We start from the raw sequence: 16,880 nt of genomic DNA, 5'->3' as shown, positions 1-16,880 counted from the left end.
AGTTTTAAATGCACGCTAGTCATCTAGATATCCAGGTGGGAAGAATTAGTGGATTAACTGAATCAAGAACTCAGGAAACAGGTCAGGGATATAGATACAGATACACACATCACATTTGAATACCTTTCTTATTTGGAGGAAATTCTAAGATGGGGGAAGGCAGTCACCTTTTCCCATTACAGGAACTGAGAGTAACAGAAATTCCCTCTCTGTTCCCTGGCATCTAGTTCACAAGTATATAACCCAAGCCAAACAGATCCTCCTATGTAGATCTTTGAATATTGAAAGAATAACACAAAGGTGGAAAATATAATCAGAAATTATTCACGGCACTGTGGCAAGTTGCCTACTGGTGGCAGTGCCAACAGTAACAGATGTTCATGGGAGACCAGGCCAGCAACAGTGGCAGAGAAGGTCCAGCGAGCAGTGCTAGAGACAGAGTCCTCAGCCGACTGTTCCCATTACACGGTCTTCACTGTGTCTTGCCTCACTCAGTTTCTGCTCATTTTCTGAACTGTGTTATTCAGCCTTCCTTTTAAGGCTGTGCACTATCCAATACTTTTCCAATAATTTTATGCTTAGGTTAACCAAGATTATGCAAAGAACCCTGAGTAGCACAGAATGAGGAGTGAACATAGAACAGGTAAGATGAGGCCTAGAATGGGCCCACTATATAGGGTGACTAGTAGGTCACTGTGAAATTAGTTCACATGTGTCATCTCCTTCCATCATTACAATCCCTTGTTAGGAAATCAGGGCAAGTACCATATCTTTATTTTAGGATAAATAAACTGAGGCTAAAAGAGATTAAGATCATACAGTTCTTTTTGCTATCCAAGAGTGTCCTCAAAAAAGTTGTTTTACAGGTGCTCATCAAAAGGAGATGCTGAATGAGCAACACTAATTCTTACAGCAAATGTCAATGGACACAGATGATAACCACACATGGGTTCTGATGCTGGTCTTACAGCTTCTTCAATTTTGGTAATATAAAGAAGATCCTAACAAAAGCACTAAATTCCTTATAGACAATTACCTAGAAACATACCTAACGAGGATCCTTGCCATCACCCTTCCACTCAGGGTACCTTGGTTACTACTGAAAGAATACATCATAAGCTAAAGGGATTCCTCAAGTGGAAGAAAGGATCTTCTATCCCTAACCATGAGAACCACTGTGGGAATGAGAGGTTGAGAGCTTTCGAAAGATGATTATTTCTCAACTTCATTCCTTTGGGATATGTCACAGCCAGTAAGGGAGAAACTGGAAAAAGCAGCTTTCACAAGCTGCCAAATCCATGTCCTAGTCCCAAGGGATAATTAGCCAGTGAGGTTTTGTGGAGCTGATGTAATGTTGGCAGAGGCTAATGTTTTATGGTTGAACATGTAGCCTCTTGATATTTAGCTACAGGGCTAAAAGGATGACATCCTGAAAAGCTAAGATATTCATACCCATAACACCACCACTTAGCAACGTGAATCCTAAAAGTAATTTGTAAACTTTAACTGATCCACCTTTATCATGCTTAATTAAGAGCATTTGTTAAACTATAAATTTTCTAAATTTTATTTTATATAACTATTTTGGTATGAAAAGAAATTTCTAGGTAACATAATCTAGAAAGCTTAAAGTAACAAAATAATTAGAAGAAAGGAAAGTTTTCCAACGAGTAAAGTCTGTTTATGGCACTTTCATCCCACTACCACTACACCAAGTTTAAAGCCATCTGATGAGCTTATGAAAACAATTTTTGAAACTGAGTATTCTAAGCCAAAAGTTTTCAGGAGTACCAAATCTCTCACAAAAACTGTCAATCTTAGAAACCTTAGAAGTATTCTGAGATGCAAGAGGTAAGAATTAATGGACAAGAAGCAGAAATACTAAAACACTAACACTCTTAGTTTGAGTTTGGGCTGTTAAACTTCCTGCAGGCCAGGCGTGGTGGCTCACACCTGTAATCACAGCACTTTAGGAGGCTGAGGCGGGTAGATCACCTGAGACTAGGAGTTCGAGACCAGCCTGGCCAACATGGTGAAACCCCATCTCTACTAAAAAGACAAAAATTAGCTGGGCATGGTGGTGTGTGCCTGTAATCCCAGCTATTCGCGAGGCTAAAGCAGGAGAATCACTTGAACCCAGGAGGTAGAGGTTGCAGTGAGCCAAGATCGCACCATTGCACTGCAGCCTGGGCAACAAGAGCAAAGACTCTGCCTCAAAAAAAAAAAAAAAAAAAAAGAAAAAACAAAATGCTTGCCATTAAAAAAAAAAAAACAAAATGGTGAGTCCTTTGACTTAAACATGCCACAATGATCTCCAAAGCCTGAACAAAACTAAGTACATTAATAAAAAAAAAAAATCCCTAATCCATAAGCCAAAACATGTAGTTCTTTTAAATATGTGCTAGCTCCTTAGTAAGAGACAATTTTTGGGCTGGGCGTGATGGCTCACATTTGTAATCCTACCATTTTGGGGAGGCTGAGGCAGAAGAATCACTTGAGCCAGGAGTTTGAGACCAATCCGGGCAACATAGCAAGATCCTGTCTCTAAAGTAACAAATTTTTTTTTTTTTTAAGTTAAAAAGAGGCCGGGCATGGTGGCTCGAGCCTGTAATCCCAGCACTTTGGGAGGCTGAGGCAGGCAGATCACCTGAGTGAGGTGAGGAGATAGAGAACACAGACTGGCTAACATGGCAAAACCCCGTCTCTACCAAAAATACAAAAAAATTAGCCAGACATGGTGGCACGTGCCTGTAGTCCCAGGTACTCAGGAGGCTGAGGCAAGAGAATTGCTTGAACCCAGGTTGGCAGTGAGCCAAGATCACGCGACTGCACTCCAGCCTGGATGACAGAGCAAGATTCCATCTCAATCAATCAATCAATCAATCAATAAATAAAGTTAAAAAGAGACAACTTCTGATTCAACTCTGGGCAGAGGTGTATTCATTCAGGAATATGGATATGAAAACTGTGGTTTATGTAGCTTTACAATCTCCTAAGAATTGAGAATCACATTTCTCAAAATGAATGGTGGGGAGGGGGCAGTTAGAGATGGCCAAAACCAAAAATGTCCCTCCTACATTTACTTATTTGAGTCAAGTCTCACTCTGTCTCCCAGGCTGGAGTGCGACGGCGTGAACCTGGTGCACTGCAAGCTCCACCTTCCAGGTTCAAGGGATTCTCTGCCTCAGCCTCCTGAGTGGCTGGGATTATAGGTGCAAGCCACCAAGCCCAGGAAATTTTTGTATTTTTTTTAGTGGAGACAGGGTTTCACCATGTTGGCCAGGCTGGTCTCGAATTCCTGACCTCAAGTGATCCACCCGCCTCAGCTTCCCAAAGTGCTGGGATTACAGACGTGAGCCACCGCACCTCCAGCCCTCCCTATCTCTTATAAAGGAATGGTTTGTACATACTCTTCAGGAAAATATTTCTTTGGAGAAATAGTTAGGTTGAAGGACCTGGACACAGAAAGAAATGGTTTTCTTCTCAATTTCTCCAATATATATATATTTTTTTGAGACAGAGTCTCACTCTGTCACCCAGGCTGGAGTGCAGTGGTGAGATCTCGGCTCACTGCAATCTCCGCCTTCTGGGTTCGAGTGGTTCTCCTGCCTCAATTTCCTGAGTAGCTGGGATTACAGGTGCGTATCACCACGCCCAGCTACTTTTTGTATTTTTAGTAGAGACGAGGTTTCACCGTATTGGCCACGCTGGTCTACAACTCCTGGCCTTGTGACCCACCTGCCTCGCCCACCCAAAGTGCTGGGATTACAGGCCTGAGCCACTGCACCAGTCTTCTCCAATATTTCATATTCATTTCTTTCATTTGTTAACATAATTTACTCAGCATTTATTATGTATCAAGCACCCTAATAAGATCCTGGATATAAAATGCTAACACAATAAAAATAAGATTCCTGCCTTTGTAGCATTTACAGCCTAGTGAGAAAAAATACACTTAAGAACCCCCAAAAATCTCATAAAATAATCACATACTAGGCCAGTGTGGTGGCTCACGTGTGTAATCCCAGCATTTTGGGAGGCCGAGTAGGGTGGATCACTTGAGGCCAGGAGTTGAAGACCAGCCTGGCAATACAGCAAAACCCCATCTCTATTAAAAATACAAAAATTAGCTGGGCGTGGTAGCATGTGCCTGTAATCCCAGCTACCTGGGTGGCTGGGACACGAGAATCGTTTGAACCCAGGAGGCCGAAGAACCTAGAAAACAAAGAGAGGCAGATGGAACCTAGAAAGCAAAGAGAAAACAGCAGCAGGTAAAGTTGAAGAGGTAGGCAGGAACAGAGAAAATGGAGCCATGCATATCAGGAAACTCGCCTACCAGTACATAAGGACAAGTATTGACTGCAGGACTATATATTATTTCACCCCTTATTCTGAACTACCTAAACCAGAATATAATCCTTGTGCAGATAGCGACCACATTTTCAGCAGATTCTCAAACAACTTTCATGCAACATCTAGCACGTGACAGATTCTGTACATATATACTATTTCCTCAAATTCAAACTTTTCTAAAAACATCCAGACTACCTACCTTAGTTGGGATTAAACATATATTTAGTAACATTGAATCAGTTGACCAAAAGCCTACATGCAAGAGGATCTTCAGGATAAAGCAATGGAAGATTATTTGCAAACATCTCAAGGACTGACTGAACTGATATAAAACTCAGCTGTTAAGAAGCCTCTGGGCGGCCGGGCGTGGTGGCTCAAGCCTGTAATCCCAGCACTTTGGGAGGCCGAGACGGGTGGATCACGAGGTCAGGAGATCGAGACCATCCTGGCTAACACGGTGAAACCCCGTCTCTACTAAAAAAATACAAAAAAAATTAGCCGGGCGATGTGGCGGGCGCCTGTAGTCCCAGCTACTCAGGAGGCTGAGGCGAGAGAATGGCATAAACCCGGGAGGCGGAGCTTGCAGTGAGCTGAGATCCGGCCACTGCACTCCAGCCTGGGCGACAGAGCGAGACTCCGTCTCAAAAAAAAAAAAAAAAAAAAAAAAAAAAAAAAAAGAAGCCTCTGGGCTAGGTACAGTGGCTTATGCCTGTAATCTCAACACTTTGGGAGGTCAAGGTGGGTGGATCATTTGAGGTCAGGAGTTTGAGGCCAGCCTGGGCAACATGGTGAAACCCCGCCTCTACTAAAAATACAAAAATTAGCCGGCTGTGGTAGCAGGTGCCTGTAGTCCCAGCTACTTGGGAGGCTGAGGCAGGAGAATCACTTCAACCCGGGAGGTGGAGTTTGCAGTGAGCCAAGATTGCACCATCACACTCCAGCCTGGGACATAGAGCGAGAGTCTGTCTCAAGGGGAAAAAAAAAGAAAAGAAAAGTTTCTGAAAGCCTTCTCAGAAGAGAATAAGCAAGGGAACTTTTTTCTTACCAGAGCCAACAAGGACCTTCACACAGCAAATGTTCCTACTCTAAAGATACACAGGTTTAATTTTAATTCCAACCCACAGAAACTATTAGCTACAACGGAAAAAATGTCTAATGTACGTTTATGGCAAGACACACTAGAAGTTTTGCTTAGTTTCAAGCATATGACACTGGTTTTGGCCACAGGTATAGAGTCAGAAATATTACTACACTGTAATTTAAAATAGCATCCCTCCTAATCCTTGTGAACAGGTACAAGAGTCACAGTTAAAAACAAGGAAGCTTCTATGCAAAGGTTAGGGCTCGTCTTCTAAGAGCTTTTTTTAAATGTCGAATTTATTTTTTAAAAAAGAAGGCCATTGCTATGCAGAAAGAATGTCTAGGACAACATAATTTCTTTCTTCCTTCTTTTTTTTTTTTTTTTCCTTTTTTTGAGACAGGCTCTCACTCTTGTCACCCAGGCTGGAGTGCAGTGGCACAATTACAGCTCACTGCAGCCTCAACTTCCTGGGCTCAAGCAATTCTCCTGCCCCAGCTCCCGAGCAGCTGGGACGATAGGTGTGCACTACCACGCTTGGCTAATTTTTCATTATTTGTAGAGATGGGGGTCTCACTACGTTGCCCAGACTGGTCTACAGCTCCTGGACTCAAGCAATCCTCCTGCCTCAGCATCCCAAAGTGCTGGGATTACAGGTGTGAGCCACTGTGCCCGCCCCTTAAAATACATATTCTAAGAGAAGAAAAAGTTAGAGGGTTTTTTTTGTTACATGTATGTTGTAGTGTTCTGGCAGGGAAAGATCAAACATGGAGGGAAGGGAGACTAAAAAGTCAGGCAGGCTAAGTACTGGGAGAATAGAGCAAAGGAACCTAGACAAGTTAGAACAGCCTATCAAGAGCTAACACACAGGATCTGAAAAAGGGCTTGAAGTTCATGTGAAAGGCAATATAGAGGTAAAAAGCATAGATTCTTAACCCAGGCCAGCGGGATACAATCTTAGCTGTACCACTTACCAAGTGTGTAGCACTGGATAGGTTTCAAATGCACTTTGTCCCTCAATTTCCTTATCTGTAAAATGGGATAAGAGCATCCATCTCACATAGTTGTTGCAAAGAGTAAGAGTTAATATATGTAAGGAGCTTGGTACACTGCCTGCCACATTGCAATGTTGTGATTTATAATAAATACATATTTGGTCTTCGTCTTCGTTCCTGGCACTGAGGTCCTGAAATTGGACCTTGAAATTTCCTAAGAATAACAAAGGTAAAAGGAGTCGTCTTTTGTTATTCATAACAGGTCCGTTTCAACCATACCTGAGTTTATGTTAATGAGCTGACTTTGGAAAACTCTTATGGATGAGGGCTGGTTGCCAGGGAAAACAATCATATGATTAGAGGATTAGAACTTGCAGCCCCACAATACTCTGACTTCTGGGGAGGCAAGAGGGGCTGGAGATTGACCTACTCACCAATGGCCAATTATGTCATTAATCATGCCTACATGATGAAGACTCCACAGAAACCAAAAAGGACAAGGTTCGGAGAGCTTCCGGACTGATAAACCCAGGCAGTGCTGGGAGGGGCGGGTATGCCCAGAGATGGCATGGGAGCTCCACGCAACCCCCTCATAGCTCACCCTATGCTTCTCTCCCATTTGGCTGTTTCTGAGTTATATCTTTTATAATAAATTGACAAATTTAAGTAAAAGGGCGTCATAAGTTCTGTGAGTCATTCTAGCAAATGATCCAACCTGAGAAGGGGACTGTGGAAACCTCTGATTTATAGCCGAGTCAGACAGAAGTTATGGATAATCTGAAGACCCACCACCATCAACCGGCATCTGAAGTTTGGGGCAATCGTGGGCCTGAGCCCTTAACCTGTGGGGTCTGCACTAACTCCAGGGAATTAGTGTCAAAATTGACTTAAATTGCAGAACACCCAGTTGGTGTCCAGATGGTTGGAGAATTGGTTGTTGTGGGGGTGGGGACCACACATGTGATATCATCAGACGTGGAGACGTGGAGTGTTGAAAGGAGCAGTAGAGTACAGAAAAAAACAAAACAGTGTCTGTCTTTCCTCTTCATGCACTGTAAACTCTAAGTGTTAGCTATTATTATTTTAAATATATTTATTTTTGCTGGAATTCTTACAAAATCCACTTAGAATTCCTAGAATTCTAGAATTCCATATTCTAGAAACATGTCTCTTTTATGTTTTTGTGATTTTTGTTTTGGAGGCTTTTGTTGTCGGTGGTGGTGGTTTTGTTTTGGGTTTTTTTTGTTTTTTTTTTTTTTTGAAGCAGGGTCTCATTCTGTTGCCCAAACCAGAGTGCAGTGGCAGGATCTTGGCTCACTGCAACCTCTGCCTCCCGGTCTCAAGGGATGCTCCTGCATGGTCTCTTTTAATAAAGTGAGTCTAATCTGTGCTTAAGGGAAACAATAAAAAAGATGCGTCCACCTGTGAGGCAGAATTTTAAATGGAAAACTACCCCTGAGTTTAGGCTTGGTGGGACCCGAAAAATGAGTGAGGATGGGTACATCGGGGTAGAAGGAAATTTGGGGATAAAACTCAGGGTCACCTATAGAGATGGTCCTTCTCATTTAGAGACCACCCTCTAGAACCCTTCTCAAACCTTGGAAGGTTTTGTATATTTCATTTAATCAGTTCACTTCTTGGCAAAAGATCAGGGTTGAGAGACGAAGGCGATGTAGGTAGAAAAGAAGCTCACACACTTGGTTTTGTTTTAGCATTACCTACCAGTGCTGCCCCCCCTTCTCATGCTTGCTTATTTCCTTCAGGAGTCATTTTAACTCCAACCTCCTCGTGTCCAAACTGGCTCAAAGCACTCCAAAGTGGAGGTGAAAGGCAATCACCCTGATTTGTTATACCCAAATTGAGACATTTTTCTGTTGTACATAAAGCAAAAAAGCAATAGAATGTTCCATAAACTTAAAAAAAAAGTTAGAACAATCACACCCACTCATGGGTTCTGACAAGTACAGTAAGGGAGTCAGGCTAGTACAAAGGCCTAAGAGCAGAGTCTGGGTAAAAGTGATCAATCTAGTTTCACTTTGGAAACTGGATAGAAACGTGGGAATAGAAACTAACAATGGAAGTCAGACTCCATGAGGTAATTTTTGCAATAGTTGTTGGCTTTATAATTAATAAGAGATAAGAGAATTTTAACCTAAAGGTCATTTTAAGCTTACAACAACTAAAGATAATTTTATTGTAAGTTTTAAAAACTAACTTTATTGAACTTCAATTCAGACACAATAAACTTCACCTAGTGTACAATTCAATGCATTCTGACAATGGCATATACCTGTATAACCATGACCATCAAGAGATGTATTTTCATCCCTAGGGTTTTCTTGTGTCCTTTGTACTCAATTTCTCCTTCCACTTCCAGCCCCGGGCAATCACTGATCTGCTGTCACTAGAGAAACCTGAATTTTTTTCCTCATACAATTTGAAAAATTGAGATATAATTCACATACTATAAAATTCAACCATTCAAAGTGCGTAATTCCATAGTTTATCGCCACTATCTAATTCCAGAACATTTTCATTGCCCCAAAAATAAACCCTGTATCCATCAGCAGTCACTCTTCGTTTCCTGTTCTGGACATTTCATTTAAACCGAATCGTACAACATGTGGCCTTTTGTGTCTATCTTCTTTCATTTGGAAAATGTTTTTAAGGTTCATTTATTTTTTTGTAGTTGTTTTTAAGACTGAGTTTCATTCTGTCACTCACGCTAGAATGCAATGGCTTGATCCCCATTCACTGCAACCTCCATCTCCCAGGTTCAAGGGACTGTTGTGGCCCAGCCTCCAGAGTAGCTGAGACTATAGGCACACACCACCAGGCCTGGCTAATTTTTTGGTATTTTTAGTAGATATACGGTTTCACCATGTTGCCCAGGCTGGTCTCAAACTCATGGACTCAAGCGATCCACCTGCCTTGGCCTCCCAAAGTACTGGGATTATAGGCATGAGCCACCACATACAACCAAGGTTCATTCATTTTATAACATATATCAACAGTATTCTTTTTATGAATGAATAATATTCCATTGTATGGATATGCCATATTTTGTTTATTCATTAACTGAAAGACATGTGGGTTGTTTCCACTTTTTAGCTATTTTGAATATGCTGCTATGAACATTTGTGTATGTATGTTTACATGGACAAATGTTTTCAATTTTCTAGGATATATATCTAAAAGTGGAATTACTAGGTCACAGGATCTATGTTTAACTTTTTGAAAAGCTGCTAAACTGTCTGCAGTTTTTAAACTTCATTCTGAGATAATTATAGATTCACATGTAGTTATAAGAACTAATACAAAGAGCTCATGTATCCTTTACTCAGTTTCCTCCAATGGTAACATCTTGCGAAACTACAGTACAATATTACAACCAGAATACTGGCACTGATACGGTCAACATACACATTTCCATCACCCTAAGGATCTCTCACATTGACCTTTTATAGCCACATCTACTTTCAGCCCCACACCATCCACAGGCCCTGACAATACGAAGAACCAATCTGTGCTTCATATCTGTAATTTTGTCATTTCAAGAATGTTACATAAATAGAATCATACAAAATGTAACATTTTAGGATTGGCTTTTTTCACTCAGAATAATTCTCAAGAGTCATTCAGGGTGTTTTATTTCTAAAAAGTGTGCCCCTTTTTAAAAGTTGCTAAGTAGCATCCCACAGTCTGAATTAATTAATTAATTAATTATGAGATGGAGTCTCACTCTGTCATCCAGGCTAGAGTACAGGGGAGTGATCTCGGCTCACTGCAACCTCTGCTTCCTGGGTTCAAGCAATTCTCCTGCCTCAGCCTCCCAAGTAGCTGGGACTATGTGTGCCCGCCACCACATCTGGCCAATTTTTGTATTTTTAGTATAGACAGGGTTTTACCATGTTGGCCAGGCTGGTCTCCAACTCCTGACTGCAAGTGATCCACCCACCTTGATCTCACAAAGGGCTGGGATTACAGGCATAAGCCACCACACCCAACCTCAAATGAATTTCTGTGTATGGTACAAGGTAAGAGTCAATGTTCTCTCTCTCCTCTTCTATTTTTTTTTTTTTTTTTTTTTTAAGATGGAGTCTTGCTCTGTCACCCAGGCTGGAGTGCACTGGTGCAATCTCAGCTCACTGCAACCTCCACTTCCCAGGTTCAAGTGATTCTCCTGCCTCAGCCTCTCATGTAGCTGGGATTACAGGCGCACGCCACTATACCCAGCTAATTTTTGTATTTTTCAGTAGAGATGGAGTTTCACCATGTTGGCCAGAATGGTCTCGATCTCCTGATTTTGTGATCCACCCACCTCAGCCTCCCAAAGTGTTGGAATTACAGGTGTGAGCCAATGCACCCAGCCCTCTTTTAATTTTCTTAACATACAGATAGCCAGTTCTTTCCTAGTTTGTAAGTTTTTAATTAAACCAGAGTTAGAAAACTAATTAAAATAACACTACCTCTAAACACTCAAAACCACTGCCATGACACAATCCTGCCATTTCAGTAGAACAGAAAATCCCCACACCTTTCCCTCAGCTCAGAGAGCACAGGACTGAGCAGCAAGCTCCACCAGTTTGTAGGAGTTCAACTTCCAGACAGCAGAGAAATGTCTTTCTCTGAAGTTATTACATGAGTTCACACTGAAGGGAAAGAAGAAGAGTGAGTCTTATTATTTTCCCAAGATGCTGTGAGATGTGTTGGATTTACTCTCACTCATAATTGTGCAGGATGGTTGTTCTGCTTTGTTTTGAGGCAGGGTCTCACTCTGTCACCCAAGCTGGAGTGCAGTGGTATGGTCTCAATTCCCTGCAACCTCCGCCTCCAGGGTTCAAGCGATTCTCCTATTTCAGCCTCCCCAGTAGCTAGAATCACAGGTGCAAACCACCATGCCTGGCTAATCTTTGTTTTTTTAGTAGAGACGGGGTTTCACCATGTTGGCCAGGCTGGACTCCAACACCTGACCTCAAGTGATCTGCCCTCCTCAACCTCCCAAAGTGCTGGGATTACAGACATGAGCCACTGTGCCCAGTCACAGGTGTGTTCAGGATGATTTCAACCAACACCAATAGAACCAACTAACAATAGATGGCCTTCAGCAACACAGAGGGGTAGCACAAAGATCAGTAGTTTGAAAATCAGGTCACAGGCAGTCCACGCTATATGATCTTGGGTAAGTCACTTAACATTCTTAGCCCCCGGTTTGTTTACCTGTAAAACCAAGGTTTGTTATCAGGTCATGTCTAAGATCCTTCCCACTGAAACATTCTAGAATGCCAAAAATGAGCCTATTTATTCTTTCTTTGAAAAATCAAGAAAAATGGCAAAAACAAAAAAGTTATCAAATTGTGAACATTTATCTAACACAGAGCACTATACTAGGCGCAGCTTTGCTTTTTTGTCTCCTGTTTTACCCTATTCTTCCATACTAATTAGATATCATATAAATCCCACATGCAAATTCAACACATCTCATAGCATCTCGGGAAATAAAAATAAAATATCTTTTGGAACTGAACTTCTCAACCTTAATATGCATGTGACAATCTTTTTTTTGAGATAGGGTCTCACTTTGTGGCCCAGTTGGAATACAGTGGTACAAACACGGTTCACTGCAGCCTTGACCTCCCAAGCTCAAGTGACCCTCCCACTTTAGCCCCCCAGGTAGCTGGGACTACAGGTGTGTGTCACCATGCCCGGCTAATTTTTGCATTTTTTTGTAGAGATGAGGTTTCACCATGTTGCCTAGGCTGGTCTCGAACTTCTGACATCAAGCAATCTGCCCACTGTGGCCTCCCAAAGTGTTGGGATTACAGCTGTGAGCCACTGCATCCCACAAATAATCTTTTTAAAACACAGATTGTGATTCTGCAGGTCTGAGGTGGAGTCTGAGATTCTGCATTCCTAACAGGCTTCCAGGTGATACAAAGGCTGCTGGACCTTGGAACACACTTTGAGTAGCAAGGTGTTAGAAGAATACGGACATAGTATCTGTTTGAGTAACCTAATTAATGCTGATACCAAAGTTTTTAGTGCTTTACATAACCAAATAAATTAGTCTTATGGCACTGATTTGAGGGAATAGAATCTTATTGATTCCCAAGAGAATATACTAAGATAACAGTTCAGAAAATCAAGTTTAATTAATATTTTAATTCCTCAAGATCCTATTTGCAAGGAATAACAGAAAAACAGAAAATCAGAAAGATACAGCATACATGAATTGTTAAGGACAATTTTCACACCCTACAGTCAATGAACAAAATATATTACAGAAATGCACTTTCAAATAACTAAAACAGGCTGAGTAACATAGTGAAACCCTGTCTCTCAAAAAAAAAATTTAGCTTGGCCTAGTGATGTGCACTTGTAGTCCCAGCTACTCAGGAATCTGTGGTGGGAGGATCACCTGAGCCAGGGGAGGTTAAGGCTGCAATGAGCTGTGATTATGTCACTGTACTCCAGCCTGGGCAGCAGAGTGAGACCCTGGCTCAAAAAAAAAAAAAAAAAACAAAAACAGCTACACAAAGAAATAATTAAAACATTTTATACTAACACCACCATTTTATGCCTACAAGAAATCAGATTACCCTTACCCAACAAAAACAAACAAAAAATTTAGTGTGTTGTTTTTTGATAGAAAACTTGAGAGGTTCAGCAAATTGAGAGTAAATGAGTGTACACAGGAAGGAGTTATAGCTCTGCCAAGAACATGGCCTAACACAAACACTGCAAAGATAAATTTCAATAAATCTTACAAAATAGAAACAAAGGCAAAAATGTAAAAGAGATTTATACAAACTCAACTGGTCAGAGGGAACAGTTTAATGGGATGGAGTGCCTCCTTATCATGCATTGCTTCGTCAGTACAGCACTTTGACTGCAGAGGTCCCAAACCTCTATTTTCTAAACAGCTCTATCTTCTAATCATTATGCTTCCACCCATTTTCTCCCTCTTTTAACTGTACCTACCTGTGTACATACATACACACAATTTAATATGAGCTTTGTTTTGTTTGTGTGTGTGTGTGTGTGTGTGTGTGTGTATGTTTTGAGACAGAGTTTTGTTCTTGTCACCCAAGCTGGAGTGCAATGTCGCAATCTCGGCTCACTGCAACCTCCACCTCCCAGATTCAAGCAATTCTCCTGCCTAGGCCTCCCAAGTAGCTGGGATTATAAGCATGGGCCACCACGCCCAGCTAATTTTTTTGTATTTTTAGTAGAGATGGCGTTTCGCCATATTGGCGAGGCTGGTCTTGAACTCCTGACCTCAAGTGATCCGCCCGCCCCAGCTTCCCAAAGTGCTGGGATTACAGGGGTGAGTCACTGTGCCCGGCCAACATAAGCTTTATTGGAATACAGAAGAAATGTATGCTCATCATCGAAAATCAGAAAGATACGGGAAAATCCAAAAGGTGGAAAAAATATAATGTCCCCCATGAAATCTCACTACTCAGAGACAGTTATTCATATTCTGGTGTACAGCCTCGAAGCCACTTTGCTAGAATTATACAGATCAGTGGTAAACATTATTACACATTTTCAAATTTTTTTTTTTTTTTTTTTTTTTTTGAGACAGAGTCTCGCTCTGTCGCCAGGGCTGGAGTGCAGTGGCCAGATCTCAGCTCACTGCAAGCTCTGCCTCCCGGGTTTACGCCATTCTCCTGCCTCAGCCTCCCTAGTAGCTGGGACTACAGGCGCCAGCCACCTCGCCTGGCTAGCTTTTTGTATTTTTTAGTAGAGACGGGGTTTCACCATATTAGCCAGGATGGTCTCGATCTCCTGACCTCGTGATCCGCCCGTCTCGGCCTCCCAAAGTGCTGGGATTACAGGCTTGAGCCACCGCGCCCGGCCCAAAATTATTTTTAAACAATTTTGTAAAGATGGAGTCTTGCTGTGTTGCCAAGGCTGGTCTTGAACTCCTGGGCTGGACAGGAAACTGGCGGGGAGGTCTGCTTGAGCCCAGGAGACAGAGGTTAGTTACAGTGAGCTGAGATCCCACCACTGCACTCCAGTAGGAGGCGACAGAGCAAGACCCTGTCTCAAAAAATTATAAAAATATAAAAAACCAAAACTACAATGTACACGTATCAAAGAACAACAGCTAAAAAGAAGAAATTACATTTTAGTATAAATATATAAAATTTTGATTCATATCCACTGAAAATGTTTCAAGGACACCTGGGGGTCCTCAGACCACACTTTGAAAACCAATGTGCTATACTATAGTGCCTCTTCAGTTAGGGCACACTATACAAACAGTTACAAGGCATGGTCTCAGGAACACACTTAACCTAAAAAAATTCCTAATTTTGGTATATCACCTATTCAACAATTATTAAGTGCTCACAATGTAGAAAGTATTCTTATACATTTACAATGTAGAAAGTATTCAATGGAGAAAAATCAAAAAGGAAAACAAATCCTCCTTGTGGCACTTACATTCTACAAAGAGAAAGCCACAACCAATAAACAAATGAACTATAAGTCAAATAAGTGGTATGAAGGAAAATAAAAGCAAGATTTTATAAAATAGGATGGTCAGGGAGTGCCTAACTGAAAAAGTAACTTTTCTTTTCACTTTTTTCTTTTTTTTTTTAAGAGACATGGTCTTGCTCTGTCATCTAGGCTGGAGTGCAGTCATAGCTCACTGCAGCCTCAAATTCTTGGGCTCAACTGATCCTCCCCACTCAGCCTCCTGTGTAGCTAGTACTACAGGCACGTGCCACCATGCCTGGCTAATTTGTTGTTGTTGTTGCTGTTGCTTCATAGAGACAGCATCTCACCATGATGCCCAGACTAGCCTTGAACTCCTGGCTTCAAGTGATTCTCCCTACTCGGCCTCCCAAAGCGCTGGGATTACAGGTATGAGCCACCATAACGGGCCCAAAAGGAACATTTGATCAAAAATCTCAAGGTGATGCAGGAGCAAGCCATGAGGCTACTCAGGGAAAAGTGCTCTACACAGAAGGAATAACAAGTACAAAAGCCCTGGTACGGGAGCTAAGGTGCTCAGGGACAGCAAACAAAGCCAATATGGCTGGGGTAAAATAAACAAGGGGGAGAAGAGAAGGAGATAAAATCAAGAGTTATAAAGCAGTTCATGTGGGACTTTGTAGAACAGTATAAGGACTGTGGCTTTTCCAGTGAATGAGAATTACTGGCAGGTTGTGAGTATGGAGGGATATGACCCGATTAATTTTAAATGGATCATGTAATAAATAGTATTTAAACTCAAAAAGCTAAATTAAACACCTGTTCCATCTCTTACTGTGTGCCCTTAAGCTTTTGAGCCTCAGTTTCCTCTGTACATTGTGAAGATACAGATACTGCAAAAAGTTGTTGTGAAGATCAAACAATATACATAAGGCTGAGGGGCTTACGAGCAGTGGCTCATGCCTGTAATCCCAAAACTTTGGGAGGCAGAGGTCAGAGGACTGATTGAGCTCAGGAGTTGAAAACCAGCTTGGGCAACACAGCAAGACTTCATTTTCACAAAAAATAAAAAACTTATTGGGGCAGAGGAGGAGAAAATATATTGGGGTGTAGCAGTGCATGCCTGTGGTCCAGCTACTTGGGAGGCTGAGATGGGAGGATTGCTTGAGCCAGGAAGGTTGAGTCTGCGGTGAACTATGATCACACTACTGCACTCTAGCCTGGGTGACAGAGCAACACCTTGTCTCAAAAAAATAAAAATAAAAATACACACACACACACACACACACACACATTAAAATACTTACAAATGATGACAGACTACAAAAATTTCACTACTGAGTTTGTTTGCACTATGTAGTTGCCATATATTCCTCTTTTCTAAGCCCTCTATACTCACCCTACTGCCACCATCATCCATTTATGTGACTTTGCCATGAGATTAATGCACCAGACCTCTGATACCATGAGCTCAGCCAGATACTGCCCTTTAGCTTGATGAGTGCAAAGCAAAGAAAGTGGGGGTTTTTTTTTTTTTGTCATTGATGGCAGAGTGGTTTTTCAGCATTATTTTCCTTGTTGTTATAAGGAAAATCTTTTTTAAAAATAATGCATGTGGTAATCATAAAAGTGAAGTTCCAAAAAAACAAGACTTCATGAGTCTCATCTTTATTTAATTTGGCACTGTTTTAATAAAGCTAAAACTGTTAGTTCTTGGTCTTGACAGCTTGCCTCATCCAAAAAGAAACAAAGAGGAGGGAAAAAAAAGATGCAGACTGACAGATGAATTCAAATTTCTTTGATCTGCATCCTAACTCTAAGGGGACTTCAGATAAATCAGTGAGTCAGAGAAGGGGCAGTAAGATGTAAGCCAGAATACTGATGACAACAGCTGTCTGTCTACCTACCTGTCTTCTGAGATCATCATTAAAGTATGAGATCACCAAGACTAGGGAATACAGAGTAAGATAAGATGGAGGTACACTGGAGAACTATGAGGCCTGTTGCAT

The 16,880-nt window shown here is 41.5% G+C and overlaps 1 protein-coding gene and 1 long non-coding RNA gene across 5 annotated transcripts in view; one reads left to right on the top strand and one right to left on the bottom strand.

The window, feature by feature from the left end:
* Positions 1-16,880, bottom strand: part of MRTFA (myocardin related transcription factor A) — a 215,522-nt gene that overhangs the window by 99,722 nt on the left and 98,920 nt on the right. The window lies entirely within an intron of this gene.
* LOC117096448 lies at positions 10,331-15,702 on the top strand. The gene is made up of 4 exons (XR_004442488.1): positions 10,331-11,608; positions 11,999-12,073; positions 12,159-12,354; positions 15,208-15,702. It is a non-coding gene; the product is annotated as an uncharacterized LOC117096448 (long non-coding RNA).

This window comes from Trachypithecus francoisi, unplaced genomic scaffold (assembly GCF_009764315.1).
Source record: "Trachypithecus francoisi isolate TF-2019V2 unplaced genomic scaffold, Tfra_2.0 Lachesis_group14, whole genome shotgun sequence".
Classification (NCBI taxonomy): domain Eukaryota; kingdom Metazoa; phylum Chordata; class Mammalia; order Primates; family Cercopithecidae; genus Trachypithecus; species Trachypithecus francoisi.
The sequence above is the reverse complement of the archived record's forward strand: the minus strand, read 5'-3'. Positions and strand labels throughout refer to the sequence as shown.